Genomic DNA, 14,231 nt, shown 5'->3' on the forward strand with positions numbered 1-14,231 from the left:
GACTTTTCTCTGTGTGCCAAGTATCCGGTCAATCCCTTTGACCTACTTGGACTTTTCTTTCATGCCAAGTGATCCGGTAGTAAGAGTGGGCCCCCCCTTCTTGCAAAGTCAACGCCAAGTGGAAGTCACCGGAACAGCCGCCCACCCAGAGGAGAGTGTGGTCCGACCGGACCGACGGCCGTAGACGGTCGGTCCGATTGGACTGTCGGCCGGTCGATGGAATCGAGTACCTGGAGGGGTCCGGCCAGCTCGCACTTATAGTTGGGAGGCACCCTGTCAAATCGGGGTTCTGACGCTCAGTTAAAAAGGTCATGGACCGAGTTGACCTTTTGACCGACCGCAGTCATAAAGCACCCCTGTTAGTCTCCACAAAGCACAACCATTGCGGATGTCCGGTCGGATGTTTAGGTATCCGTCCGCTCGGACTACAAGTTTGGAGCAAAGGAAAAGGCCAGAGGATTTCTTTCTTTGACACCTTGTAGGTTTCACGTGTGTGCCATGCTCCAAATCTTGTGACAGGGGATTCTGCTGTCCCATCGAGGGCATGCTTTGACTGTAGCGATATGGGTCAGGTAAACTTTCTGACAGCCGCGTACCTAGGAAAGGACAGAGGACACTTATGCACTTCGGGATTCCGCTGTCCCATCGAGGGCATGCTCTGACTGTAGCGATAAGGGTCAGGTAAGCTTTCTTACAGCCGCATACCTAGGAAAGGACAGAGGACACTTATGCACTTCGGTACGCGTGCCCAAACTTGACACCGCTCTATATAAAGAACCTCAGGTTTCACCGCAAGAGGATATGTACTCTGAGACTTCTGGAGCCACCTTGTTCATCGTGATTTACCCGACTTGAGCGTCGGAGGGTCGTCATGAACCCTTCGGCTACCGACGCAGATAGCCGAGCATCTCGACACTAGTTGGAGATCTACATCAGCGAGCCTTGGGCGCCACGTGCCCAACGCTTGTTGACTTGGTTCGGACAGATCAAATTGGCGCTCGTCGGGAAGGCTCCTGCATCCGATCGGAGACAATGGGCGGCCGGACGACAACACACGTGACGCTTTCACGGAAGAACTCTCCGGTCGAGATAAGGGCCGCCAAACTCATAGAGCAAAACAAAAGCATCCACCGAGCGGGCGGAGCAGCAAGCAACATCTGCGTCTCATGGCCGAGCGGAAGCACCTCAAGCCACCGTCGCATTTCACCGAGCCTTGTTTCGCACTCCTGAAGCTGCAGCTCGAAGGGATAGAGGCTCCTCTTCAGATGAAATGCCAAGGCGGGATGACAGAAAAGGGAAAGCCCGGGCAGACTCATCTCCCGAGCGGACCAATCGCCAATTCTCGGAAGATATTTTACGAGACCCTCTGCCCAAGCACTACGTGCCTCCGACGATCGGCGAATACAATGGAACAACGGACCCGGATGATCATCTGGGTAAGTTCGATAATACAGCCACGCTCCATCAGTACACAGATGGAGTAAAGTGTAGAGTTTTCCTTACCACCCTCTCGGGATCGGCTCAACGGTGGTTTCGAAGGTTGCCGGACGGATCCATCACGAGCTTCAAGGAATTCCGAACGGCCTTCCTCCATCACTTCGCCAGTAGTCGGCGCTATCAGAAGACAAGTGTCAGCTTGTTTGCCATCAAGCAAGAGCCGAAAGAATCGCTTCGAGGCTATATTCAGCGATTCAACCAAGTGGCGATGGATATCCCAACAGCCACATCGGAGACGATGATGAATGCCTTCACGCAGGGCCTTGTGGATGGGGACTTCTTCCGGTCGCTCATCCGAAAGCCGCCCCGAGATTATGATCACATGCTACATCGGGCCAACGAATATATAAATGTGGAAGAAGCGCAAGCCGCTCGGAAAAAGGAAACTCCAGCCGAGCGCGCACCTGTTCATGCCGAGCGGAAACAGCACACCGCTCAGCAGCCACCCAGAGGACCGAGGGCCGAAGCAATTCGATCCCCTCACGTCAGATCGCACGTACAAGAAGTGGCTGCCGCTCGGCCCAAGCCAAAGAAGAGGTGGACCCCTATGTTCTGCAAATTCCACCAAACGGATACGCACAACACGAGGGATTGCCGAAGCCTTCCCTTTGTGTCCAATCCTGTTCCCCGGAGAGCCGAACGACGGTCTCCTCCCCTCGACAGCAGGCAAAGGACCCAGGAAGCCGACCGGACCCGCATAGAGAGGCGACATCACCAGACGTCCGATCGGCATAGATCCCCAAGACAGGAGAGTCGCCGGACGTCCAAAGAACGGTCCCGACCATCCGCTCGGGAGGAGGAAAATAGGAGCAATACTTCCCGGGGCGAGATCAATGTTATTGCTGGCGGACCGACCGGAGGAGATTCCAACCGAGCCCGAAAGGCGGCCGTCCGGCAGCTGCAGATCCATACGGTCGGCTGTAGCCAAGAGCGGGCAAGTGGACCGGAAATCACTTTCGGGCCTGGAGACTTGGAAGGAGTAGAAGTGCCCCATGACGACGCGCTGCTCATTAAAGCGGTAATAGCAAATTACACTATTCATCGCATATTCGTTGACACAGGTAGCTCGGTCAACATCATATTCAAGAAGGCGTTCGATCAGCTGCAAATTGATCGAGCCGAGCTGCTGCCCATGACTACCCCGCTCTACGGGTTTACGGGCAACGAAGTTCAGCCGGTCGGACAGATCCGGCTGGCCACCTCACTGGGGGAAGAGTCGCTCAGGAGGACCAGGACAATAAACTTCGTGGTGGTCGACTCTCCATCATCCTACAATGTCATTCTGGGACGACCGACGCTCGGCGAATTCCGAGCGGTTGTTTCAACCTTCCACCAGAAGATAAAGTTCCCTGTGGAAGACAAAGTAGGAGAAGTGCGTGGAGATCAACAAGTAGCTCGGCGATGCTATATAGAGATGATCCGAGCAAAAGCTTCTTCCGCTCGGAAGGCCCCCCGAATCGAGGTACACGCCATAACCGAGAAACCTCCTGCTTTAATTTATGATGAAAAGGAGGAAGTTCAGATCCATCCGACCCGATCGGAGGCCACTACTTTCATCGCCTCGGATCTAGAGGAAAAACAGGAGAAGAAGCTGATCCAATGCCTCCAGCAAAATCATGATGTCTTTGTTTGGTCGACACACGAGTTGCCCGGAATTTCGCCGAGCCTAGCGCAGCATGAGTTGCATGTCCGACCTGACGCTCGGCCAGTGAAGGAAAAGAGATTTTAGCGCCGAGCATAATGCCATAATCCGGGCGGAAGTAGAAACTCCTGGAGGCCGGGCAGTTCCCGAGCTGGCTAGCTAACGTGGTATTGGTCTCCAAGCCGGGCAAGTGGAGAGTTTGCATTGACTTTGGGACTTAAACAAAGCATGTCCCAAAGATTTTTACCCTCTGCCCCGGATAGATCAGTGGTGGACTCTACGGTCGGCTGTGAATTAATTTGCATGCTCGACGCCTACCGGGGCTATCACTGTACCGCCTTGCCAAGATCGGGAAAAGGTTAGCCGTGATTCGCCGACGCACTGCGCTAGCGTGATGCCGTTCGATTGAAGAATGCCGGGCCACCTATCAACGCTTGATGAACAAGGTTTTCAAGGAGCAGATCGGGCGAATCACGGAAGTTTATGTTGACGACATTCTTATCAAATCCGTCCGAGCGGCCGATCTTTTCAAGGATATGGAAGAAACCTTCCGAACACCGCGCAAATATGGAGTCAAGTGAATCCACGAAGTGCCTGTTCGAGCTAAAGGAGGGCGTTCTTGGGTATAGTGACCGAAGGGGAATCAAGCCAACCCCGCAAGGTGAAAGCTCGCAAGACATGCTTCCTCCGAAACACAAGGGAAGTGCAACGGTTGACCGGTCGGATAACCGCTTTGTCCATTCATCTCCAAAACTGCCGACCGAGCCTACCATTCTTCAAGATCCTGCGCCAAGTTCAGTGGAACGAAGAGTGTGACCGAGCATTTGAAGAGTTGAAAACATATCTGAATTCTCTGCCTATACTTGTCAAGCCGATCGGGGGTGAGTCACTTTATATGTATCTATCGTCAACTGAGCATGCTGTAGGCTCAGCACTTGTGAGGGCGAACGGTGAAGAGCAACCGGTGTATTTTCTGAGCCATATTTTGAAAGATGCTGAATCTCGCTACACCGGGCTCGAGAAGTTGGCCTTTACTTTGGTTATAGCCGCTCGGCGCCTTCGACCGTATTTCTTGGCTCACACAATCATTGTCCGGACGAACAGTCCACTCGGAAGAGTCCTGTTGAATCCGGAAGCGTCCGGACGGCTTATCAAGTGGACGACAGAATTAAGCGAGTTTGACATCCAGTACCATCCCCGCTCGGCGATTAAAGCCCAATCCTTGGCTGATTTTGTAACCGAAGTGCAGAGGCCAGAGCTGGAAGCTCTGTGGAGGATATATGTGGATGGGTCTTCCACTCGACTCGGAAGCGGGATTGGGATATTGCTTATCTCACCGCAAGAAGAAAAGATGCACCTATCCGTCCGGCTGGACTACAAGGCCACCAACAATGAGGCAGAGTATGAGGCCCTTATAGCCGGATTACAGCGACCGGCATGTGGGAGCGTCGGGTGACTTTCTATTCGGATTCACGGTTGGTACCGCCGAACTTTCCCAAGCACCTTTGAAATCAACGTGTTCGGCTTAAACTACTCCGAGGCCTTTGAAAACTCAAAGCTACTTTCCGAGAAGTGCTTATTCAAGATTCCCAGAGCGGAGAACCAGCGGTGTACGATGAGGTTGGCCAAACTCGCTGAGCTCAATAACGCAGGTCGCCATTCGCACCCAATTGAAAAAAGCGCGATGGTGGCGCATGTCGACCGGATGCAAGGCCTCGCGTTTCCAAGTGATTGGAGGACACCTATTATAGAATTCCTCCGTTCGGGCAAAACACCATCCGATGAATATGCGGCCCCTCGGAATAAGAGCCGGTCGGTTTACACTCATCGGAGATCGACTTTACAAGAAAGCTTTCTCGCGTCCTCTGCTAAAATGTGTAAGCTCGGAGGACTCGACATCCTCCGAAGTACATCAAGGATCATGTGGAGGTCATCCGGGCGGATCGTTAGCCAAGAAGATCCTCTTGGCCGGATACTTTTGGCCAACTTTACAACGGATGCCGCTCGGACGGTATCTACATGCCTTTCATGCCGAAGTATCACAACTTCTCCCACGACAGAGGAGATGAAGGCATCAACCATCTCATGTCCGTTCGATCGGTGGGGAATGGATATTGTGGGTCCATTTCCGATGGCGCAGAGGAAATTTTACTAGTGGCGGTAGACTATTTCTCCAAGTGGGTGGAGGCCGAGTCGCTGGCAAAGATCACTGAGCAAATGGTTAAAAAATTCATCTGGCAACACATCATTTGTCGGTTCGGCATCCCTCGCCGACTGGTGTCCGACAACGGGCGGCAGTTCACAGGGAAGATGTTGGAGGATTGGTGCCAAAGCTACGGCATTGAGCAACATTTCACGTCCATGGCCTATCCTCGAGCAACGGCTCAAGTCGCCAACGGAAATTCTTCGTATTCTGCGCTCGGCTCGACCATTTGGGAGGAGTTGGGGATGAAGTGTCGAGCGTCTTGTGGGCTATCCGAACGACGCCAAAAGAAGGGACGGAGTCAACCGTTCCATTTGGTATATGGCGGTGAGGCCGTCATACCGGTCGAAGTCGGCGTTGAGTCAGCCGGGATCCGAACTATGATGATGACAACACCGAACGAAGAAACATGGAGCTGGACTTGGTAGAAGAGGAGAGGGCAAGGCGTCCGTTCGGTGATGGCGTACCGTCACGGATGAAGCAAAACTACAACAGCGGCGTAATTCCTAGATCGTTCCAAGTCGGCGATCTTGTCTGGAAGAAAGTCAAGCCGGTCGTCGGCAAGCTTGAAGCGCCATGGGCGGGCCCTTTCAAAATCATCGAAAGCTCCGCCGCATATTATCCGGAGGATGAGGACGGACGGCTAGATAGCCGTGGAGCGCTAACCACCTCCAGCCGGGCGGGGTGAAAGGTGTATCACCGTAAATCACCCTGTGTATTTCATTTTTCGACTAAATACTTGAAATGCAGAGATGAAAAGTCAAAGGAGCGAATATAAGGCATTATCATCGTAGCGCGAAGGCCCCCGAGCCGATCGGCCGGGAGGTTTATGTGGTTAAGACTTGTAAGCAAATAACCCGTGCCGTTCGGCCGGAAGCAAATTGGTCGAGCCAAATGCTCGAAGCACGAAGGCCCCGCGCCGTTCGGCCGGAGGTAAATGGGTCGAGCCAAGCGCTCGAGGATCGAAGGCCCCGTACCATTCGGACGGAGGTATATTATCCGAGCCAAAATGCTCGACGAAGTAGACCCTGAGCCGTTCGGCCAGGAGGGCATTATCCAAGCTGGGTGAAAGGCAAAGAGCTACGCCGGACGGAAGCGTCAAAATTAGCCTTAACGGCCGTCTAGCCCAGACGTTAAACCGTAGAGCCGCGCCGACCGGCTATAAATATCCGCGCCGACGAGCACCGTCGTTAAAGATCAAGAGACGAGCCGGCGTCTATAAACCCTCCGAGCGGAAGACCGACGAGCACCGTCGTTAAAGATCAAGAGACGAGCCGGCGTCTATAAACCCTCCGAGCGGAAGACCGACGAGCACCGTCGTTAAAGATCAAGAGACGAGCGCGTTATAAACCCTCCGAGGAAGACCGACGAGCACCGTCGTTAAGATCGAGAGTCTCGCCGACCGGCTATAAATATCCGCGCCGACGAGCACTCGTTAAAGATCAAGAGACGAGCAGGGCCGCTATAAACCCTCCGAGCGGAAGACCGGCGAGCACCGTCGTTAAAGATCAAGAGACGAGCCGGCGTCTAAACCCTCGAGCGGAAGACCGACGAGCACCGTCGTTAAAGATCGAGAGCCGCGCCGACCGGCTATAAATATCCGCGCCGACGAGCACCGTCGTTAAAGATCAAGAGACGAGCCGGCGTCTAAACCTCCGAGCGGAAGACCGACGAGCACCGTCGTGAAAGATCAAGAGACGAGCCGGCGTCTATAAACCCTCCGAGCGGAAGACCGACGAGCACCGTCGTTAAAGAACGAGAGCCGCCGACCGGCTATAATATCCGCGCCGGCCGCTCGGTAAAGATCAAGAGACGAGCGCGCTCTATAAACCCTCCGAAAGGTAAGACCGACGAGCACCGCTTAAGATCGAGAGCCGCGCCGACCGGCTATAAATATCCGCGCCGACGAGCACCGTCGTTAAAGATCAAGAGACGAGCCGGCGTCTATAAACCCTCCGAGCGGAAGACCGACGAGCACCGTCGTTAAAGATCAAGAGACGAGCCGACGTCTATAAACCCTCCGAGCGGAAGACCGACGAGCACCGTCGTTAAAAATCGAGAGACGAGTCGGCGTCTATAAATAATCCGAGCAGGCCAACCGTCGAGCTCCGAGGTTGAACATCGAGAGGTTCGGATCGTCTCATAACCAGCGATTCTTAGTAGCAACACAGAATTATGTTCGGCCCAACGGAAGAGCTGGAGAAAATACTCCAGCGATTCTCCAAAGGTGTGATGTGACAGGAGATGAGCGGGCAGCACAAGTGTTAGCAAGGGGACAGTGCAAGAAGATAAAATACACTAAAGGAAAGCATTTCATTAAAATTAAAACCTTAGGCCGAGTGGCCTAAATACAAAAGGATTCATTATCAGCCGAGCGGCTAAATTACAAGAATTACTCGATGTAGTCGTAGAGGTCCCTCGGAATGTTGCTCAGAAGCTCCACCTGATCGCCGCCCGGAATATTGGTGGACTCCGGAAGAAGGCCCTTCGACTTGATCATAGTAGCCGTAATTGCCAAGTCGAAAGCCGAGTACATCCGCTCGCAAATTTTCTCCGAGAACTCGGGCGATCGGATGTGGCTTTGTCGGAGAGCGGCGACTCGGCTCGGCTCGGCATCTTGGTATTCTTTGAAGGTTGCTTGGGAGCTTGTGAGGGCCTCATTCAGACGTTCGATCTTCTCCGCATCAGCCGAGCGGCCTGCCTTCTCCCGATCGAGCTGCTCTGTCAGCTCTTTTATCTTCGACTCCAGGCCCCGGGCCTCCACGTTTTCTTCTCCGGATCGGAGATGGCCGTGTTCTTCGTGGTGGCGAGTTATCTTGTGTCAAGCGACTTGACACCACTCGGACTCGGCTAGGGCGTGGGCCCGGTCACTGTTTTCTCGCTTTCAGCCAGGCCAGAGTTTGAGCTTTCACTCTTTTGCATCGAGTAGGAAGGTCCTTGGGAGCCGCTCGGACCACCTGCCGCCCGCAGTTGCCTTATCTCCTCGTCCGCCATAGCCAGACGGCTGGAAACTGCTATCTCTTCCACCCACCTCTGAAACGAGAAGGCGCAGTTGTTAGAAGCCGAGCGGAAATATTTTAGGCAAAACAAAACAAAAAACGAAGAACTTACCCCGTAGCCGCTTGCATGTGGTCGTTGGCTAAGTTCCGGAGAGGGATCATTACGAGCGTCGGCCCACATCTCGGCGAGGGCCCTTTCAAAGTAATAGTGTGCTCGGGCACGGTTGTCCGTCGACCGGCAAAGAACTCTTCGAGGGAGATGAAGAGTAGCCGTCGTCGAGGCCATGACCGAGGATCGCCCGATCGACCGGTCAGGCGCAATATCGCGAATGGATGGTCGAACGTTGGCCGAGCGGAGCGGCGGGGAGAGAGTGTCGGCCGGAGTGGCCTCGACCGGAGTGGCCTCGGCCGAGCGCCGGCCGTCAGTCAAGGCGTCCCGACGAAATGGTCTCGCACAGGCGCCTTCCCTTTCGCAATGAGGCGGCCCGGCCGAGGGTTGGACCGGAGGTAGCCGGCGTGGCGGGTCTCCACCGGCGTCTCTTTGCATGGGCTGATCCTCCTCCCGAACGGACCTTCCTGGGGCCGTTGGTTCCTCTGAGGGGTAGCTCACCGCATCCACTGCTGTTGAGAGGCCTGAGCGGCCGATTCACCGGTGCCGCTTTCCTTCGTGAGAACCGACCGTGAATACCCGCCTTCATTTCTTTGGCGCCCGGCCTCCACCGCTTTTTCTTTAGAACGCCGCCATCACCGAGTCCATGACGATGTCAGTGTAGGAAGAGAAAAAGAAATCGGTTAGCAATTAAAGCAAGTGCCAAAGCAAAGTTCTTACCGAAGCCGGTCGGAAGTGGGGTCCGTATAGGACTCAGCCCAAAAATGTACATCACTCCCTCGTGAAGAAGCTTGTTGATGTCAAGCCGTAGACCGGCTAGTACATTTGCGGCGTGAAGATAATCCGATCGGGTCTTGAATTTCTTCAGTTCGGGAGGGGGAGGTAGACTGACTTGCCACTGGGTCGGAAAGTTTGGCTGACTGGGCATGCGGAGGTAGAAATAATAGTCCTTCCAATGTTTATTTGAAGTGAGTAGTTTATTGAAGAAGACCAGACCGGGCCGAGCTTGGAACATAAAGGTGCTCGGCTCGGCTTGCTTAGGATAATAGAAGTAAAAGAAGACCTCCGGTCGGAGGGGGATGTTGTGAATCTTAAACAAAACGACAACGCCGCAGAGCAGATGAAAGGTATTTGGTATTAAACTGCCGAGCGGCACGCTAAAATAGTTACAGACGTCTACTATAAAAGGATGTACGGGGAACCGCAGACCGGCGATGAATTGGTCGCGAAAGACGCAGAAACCGCCGCGCGGTGGTCTGTGAGGCCGAGCGGCAGGACCAGCTAGGCGAACTTCGATATCCTCGGGGATTTCAAAATTGTCAGCCAAAATATCAAAATCCCGTTGTTCGAAACGAGATCGCATGGTAGTATACCATGGGCCTAAAGATTGTTCTTCGGGATGAGAAGAACTGGCCATGATCGGGACAGAAGAAATCAAAAAGGAAGTTTCAAAGACGAGGAAATGGAGTTTCAAAAACTAGAGCAGAAGTGCGAATTAGATATCGGAAAGGAAAAAGGAGAGATCTAAAACCTTACTGGGGGAAGAGGGATCGAAGAAAGGCGCCGGATAGCGTCAAAGGGCAGAAGCGAGATCGCCGGAGCTCCAGAGCGCAGAAAGCAACAATAGAGGTGACGGAGGCGTGTGAAGGTGAGGAGGAAATGAAGAATTTATAGGGTGAGGGCCGGGCGGCCTCCACCGTCGGATCCAGGTCACGGGAATCAATGCATACATCTAGCCGTTTATTTCGAATTGCTTCGGTCACATCAAAATATCATGCAACCGCCTCCGTACTCTGATGGCATTGCTCCACGTGGCAGTCAATCATTCGGAGCATTTAATGAAGGTATGATCGACATTGATGTCGAAGATTGGCGCAGAACGCAAGGAGATCCGGCGAAAGCCATCATTGATTCATTCAAGGATATCTCTGCCGCTGACCGGGCGGAGAGTATTAGCATGGAGGAGCCGTTCGGCTAGACTCACAGTCCAGTCAGTCGGACTATGCGCCTCCTTCGACTAGACTTGAAGGGAAGGCAAGTGATCCGGTAGTAAGAGTGGGCCCCCCCTTCTTGTAAAGTCAATGCCAAGTGGAAGTCACCGGAACAGCCGCCCACCCAGAGGAGAGTGTGGTCCGACCGGACCGACGGCCGTAGACGGTCGGTCCGATTGGACTGTCGGCCGGTCGATGGAATCGAGTACCTGGAGGGGTCCGGCCGGCTCGCACTTATAGTTGGGAGGCACCCTGTCAAATCGGGGTTCTGACGCTCAGTTAAAAAGGTCATGGACCGAGTTGACCTTTTGACCGACCGCAGTCATAAAGCACCCCTGTTAGTCTCCACAAAGCACAACCATTGCGGATGTCCGGTCGGATGTTTAGGTATCCGTCCGCTCGGACTACAAGTTTGGAGCAAAGGAAAAGGCCAGAGGATTTCTTTCTTTGACACCCTGTAGGTTTCACGTGTGTGCCATGCTCCAAATCTTGTGACAGGGGATTCTGCTGTCCCATCGAGGGTATGCTTTGACTGTAGCGATATGGGTCAGGTAAACTTTCTGACAGCCGCGTACCTAGGAAAGGACAGAGGACACTTATGCACTTCGGGATTCCGCTGTCCCATCGAGGGCATGCTCTGACTGTAGCGATAAGGGTCAGGTAAGCTTTCTGACAGCCGCATACCTAGGAAAGGACAGAGGACACTTATGCACTTCGGTACGCGTGCCCAAACTTGACACCGCTCTATATAAAGAACCTCAGGTTTCACCGGCAAGAGGATTCTGGTACGTACTCTGAGACTTCTGGAGCCACCTTGTTCATCGTGATTTACGTGACTTGAGCGTCGGAGGGTCGTCGCTGGGAATCCCCTTCCCGGCTCGACTTCTGTGCAGGATAGCCGGAGCATCTCGACACTAGTTGGAGATCTACATCAGCGAGCCTTGGAGCGCCACGTGCCCAGCGTCTGTTGACTTCTGGTTCGGACAGGATCACCAAGTATCCAGTCAATCCTTTGACCTACTTGGACTTCCCAGCACCAGATGTCCGATCATCCTTGATCCATCTGGATTTTCCCTTGCCTGGCTTCACTCACCAGGACTTTCACCTAGCTTCACTCACTAGGGTTTTCCATCTGCCTAGCTTCACTCACTAGGACTTTCATTCTGCCTGGCTTCACTCACCAGGACTTTTCTTCTGCCTGGCTTCACTCACCAGGACTTTTCTTCTGCCTGGCTTCACTCACCAGGACTTTCATACTGCCTAGTTTCACTCACTAGGTCTTTCATCTGCCTAACATCCCAGTTAGGACTTCCCAGTCAAGTATCCAGTCAACCTTGACCTACTTGACTCTTCTTCAATCAATATCTTATTGTCAAACATCTAAACCCAAACCAAGACTCAGCTTGGTTACCCAGGTCAACCTTGACCTGAGGGATATTGCACCAACAAAATTAAAACTCATTAAAACTTAATTTAAACATTACTTTTCAACTTAATTTAACCTAACTGAAAATTAAAACTTAAATTAAAACTTAAAAATTTAACTTAAACTTAAAACTTAAACCTAAATTAATCACTGACATTAATTTTAATCTAAAATCAAAACTGAATTGAACGTATATTAATTGTCATTATAAAAATCATTTTAAAATCCTGTTAAAAATCCCATAAAAATAATAATAATTATAATTCTTTTAAATTCATTTAAAACTTAGACACCTAACTTAAAAACTTAAATTCCGTTAACTTTAACTTTAAACTTAATTATGTAATTAATAAGTAGAACTTAACTAGTTAAGTTTAAAGAACTAAGCTTGATTTGATCAGAACCTAGGTTTAACCTTTGCAAAAATATTAAAATTACTCTAAGTCATTTTTCTTAATCAACCTTTAAAATATTAATTATTTTTATTAAAATATAATTAAAGTTTGACTTAAATTGAACCTTACTTTAACTATGTTTAATAACTTTAATAAATTGTACTTGAAATCACTACTAACTTTAAACTAAGTTAATCCAACTTAAAAGGAAGTAAATGAAAAAATCGAATTATAACTAATACTTTTATTAACCAATTCAATTAATTAATACAAAGGTTAACTCATTTTAAATAAATATTAAATTATTAAATCATGTAAAAATTAATCAATAAATTATTGATAATGGTTAACTGGTATTAATAAATTCACTGTTATTGAATTAATAAATTCTTTTCGTATTTAACCTTAAGCTTTAAAGTCTGAATCTAAAATTAATTATTGATTAATCAAACTCAAATAAACAATTATAGGGGATAATAAAATAAGGAGGATTAATATATTAAAGGAGTATCAAATTCATGGGGAGGTTTAATTATCTCCTGAAGTTTTATTTTTTAATCTTCTCTTTAAAATCTCTCTAGAAAATTCTACCTCAATTTAAAAAAAAAAATAATAAAAAAATAAATATATATCTACTTTGAATATTTTTAGCAAATATTTTCAAATTGTATGTCAGGTTCAGGGGGAGGAATTAATTAAAAATTTTCCTTTATATAAAATATTTTAAATTTTGTTTGAAAAATGTTCTCTTAAAAATTTCTTAAACCTACTTTTGAAAACTAACTCTTATAAAACTAAGTTGTTTTTAAAAATTGGGTTTCTACTTTTTATTGAAAATTGATTTTGAAAATTAGATTTAACTTAGTTTTGAAAATTGTGGAAATTAGATTTTTTAAAACTTAAGTTTACAAACTAAAACTTCTCAAAATCATTTTTCTTAATTTTGAAAATCAAAGTTAAAAAATCAATTTTCAAAATCAACTTGCTTAAAATTGTGAAAATTTTTTAAATCAACTCAAAATTGTTTCTTTTAAATCACAAACTTTTTATCCATTTTTCTTAGTTTTTGAAAAACTCAACTTTTCAAATATTTTAAACAATGGTTTTGAAACTAGTACTTTTTGAACTTTAAAATTTTGATTTTTGAAAATTAGATTTAATTATTTTACTTTATCAAAATTAATTCTACCAAACTCCTTTGAAAACTAAAAGTAAAGTTCAAAATCAATATTTACAAACTGAAATTTGATTTGCAAAAACTCAAGTGTTAAAAATTATGAAAGTTAGATTTTTTCAAACTTAGTGTTGAAAAATAAATTAGTGTTGAAAAATAAAATTTTCAAACTTAGTTTTGGAATTCTGGTTTTTGAAAACTTGTGTTTGAAAATGAAAACTTAGCTAGCTTTCTAAAACCTAAAAGCTAATGCTTTAAACAAATTTTCAAAAGCTTAAACTCCCCCAAGTCAACTTGACTATTTTTTAACTAGCTGTTAAAAATTGTACTTTTATCAGTATCTTTGAATTTTTTATTACTCTACACTATGCTTGTTTACCCCTGCTTATTTTTTGATGAATGCCAAAGGGGGAGAAGGGTTAGGTGGTTAAGTTAGCTAAACCAATTTGAAAACACAAACTGACTTTAAAACCACACAAATGCATGTTGTTTCGTACATATGCTTTCACTAACTTAACCAGGTTGTCATTCCATCAAAAAGGGGGAGATTGTTGGTGCGGGTAGCACAAACGGTCTAACCCAGGTTTTGATGAATGACAAATAGGTTAAGTTAGTTGTGTTGTTGTCTGACACTTTGATCAAGTGTGCAGGAAAAGTCCAGCTAGGTCGACGGGCTGACCGGATAGCTGGCGAGAAGTCCAAGCGGGTCGACGGGCTGACCGGACGCTTGGCGAGAAGTCCAGCTAGGTCGACGGGCTGACCGGATAGCTGGCGAGAAGTCCAAGCGGGTCGACG

Source organism: Zingiber officinale, chromosome 1A (assembly GCF_018446385.1).
Source record: "Zingiber officinale cultivar Zhangliang chromosome 1A, Zo_v1.1, whole genome shotgun sequence".
In the NCBI taxonomy this organism is placed as follows: domain Eukaryota; kingdom Viridiplantae; phylum Streptophyta; class Magnoliopsida; order Zingiberales; family Zingiberaceae; genus Zingiber; species Zingiber officinale.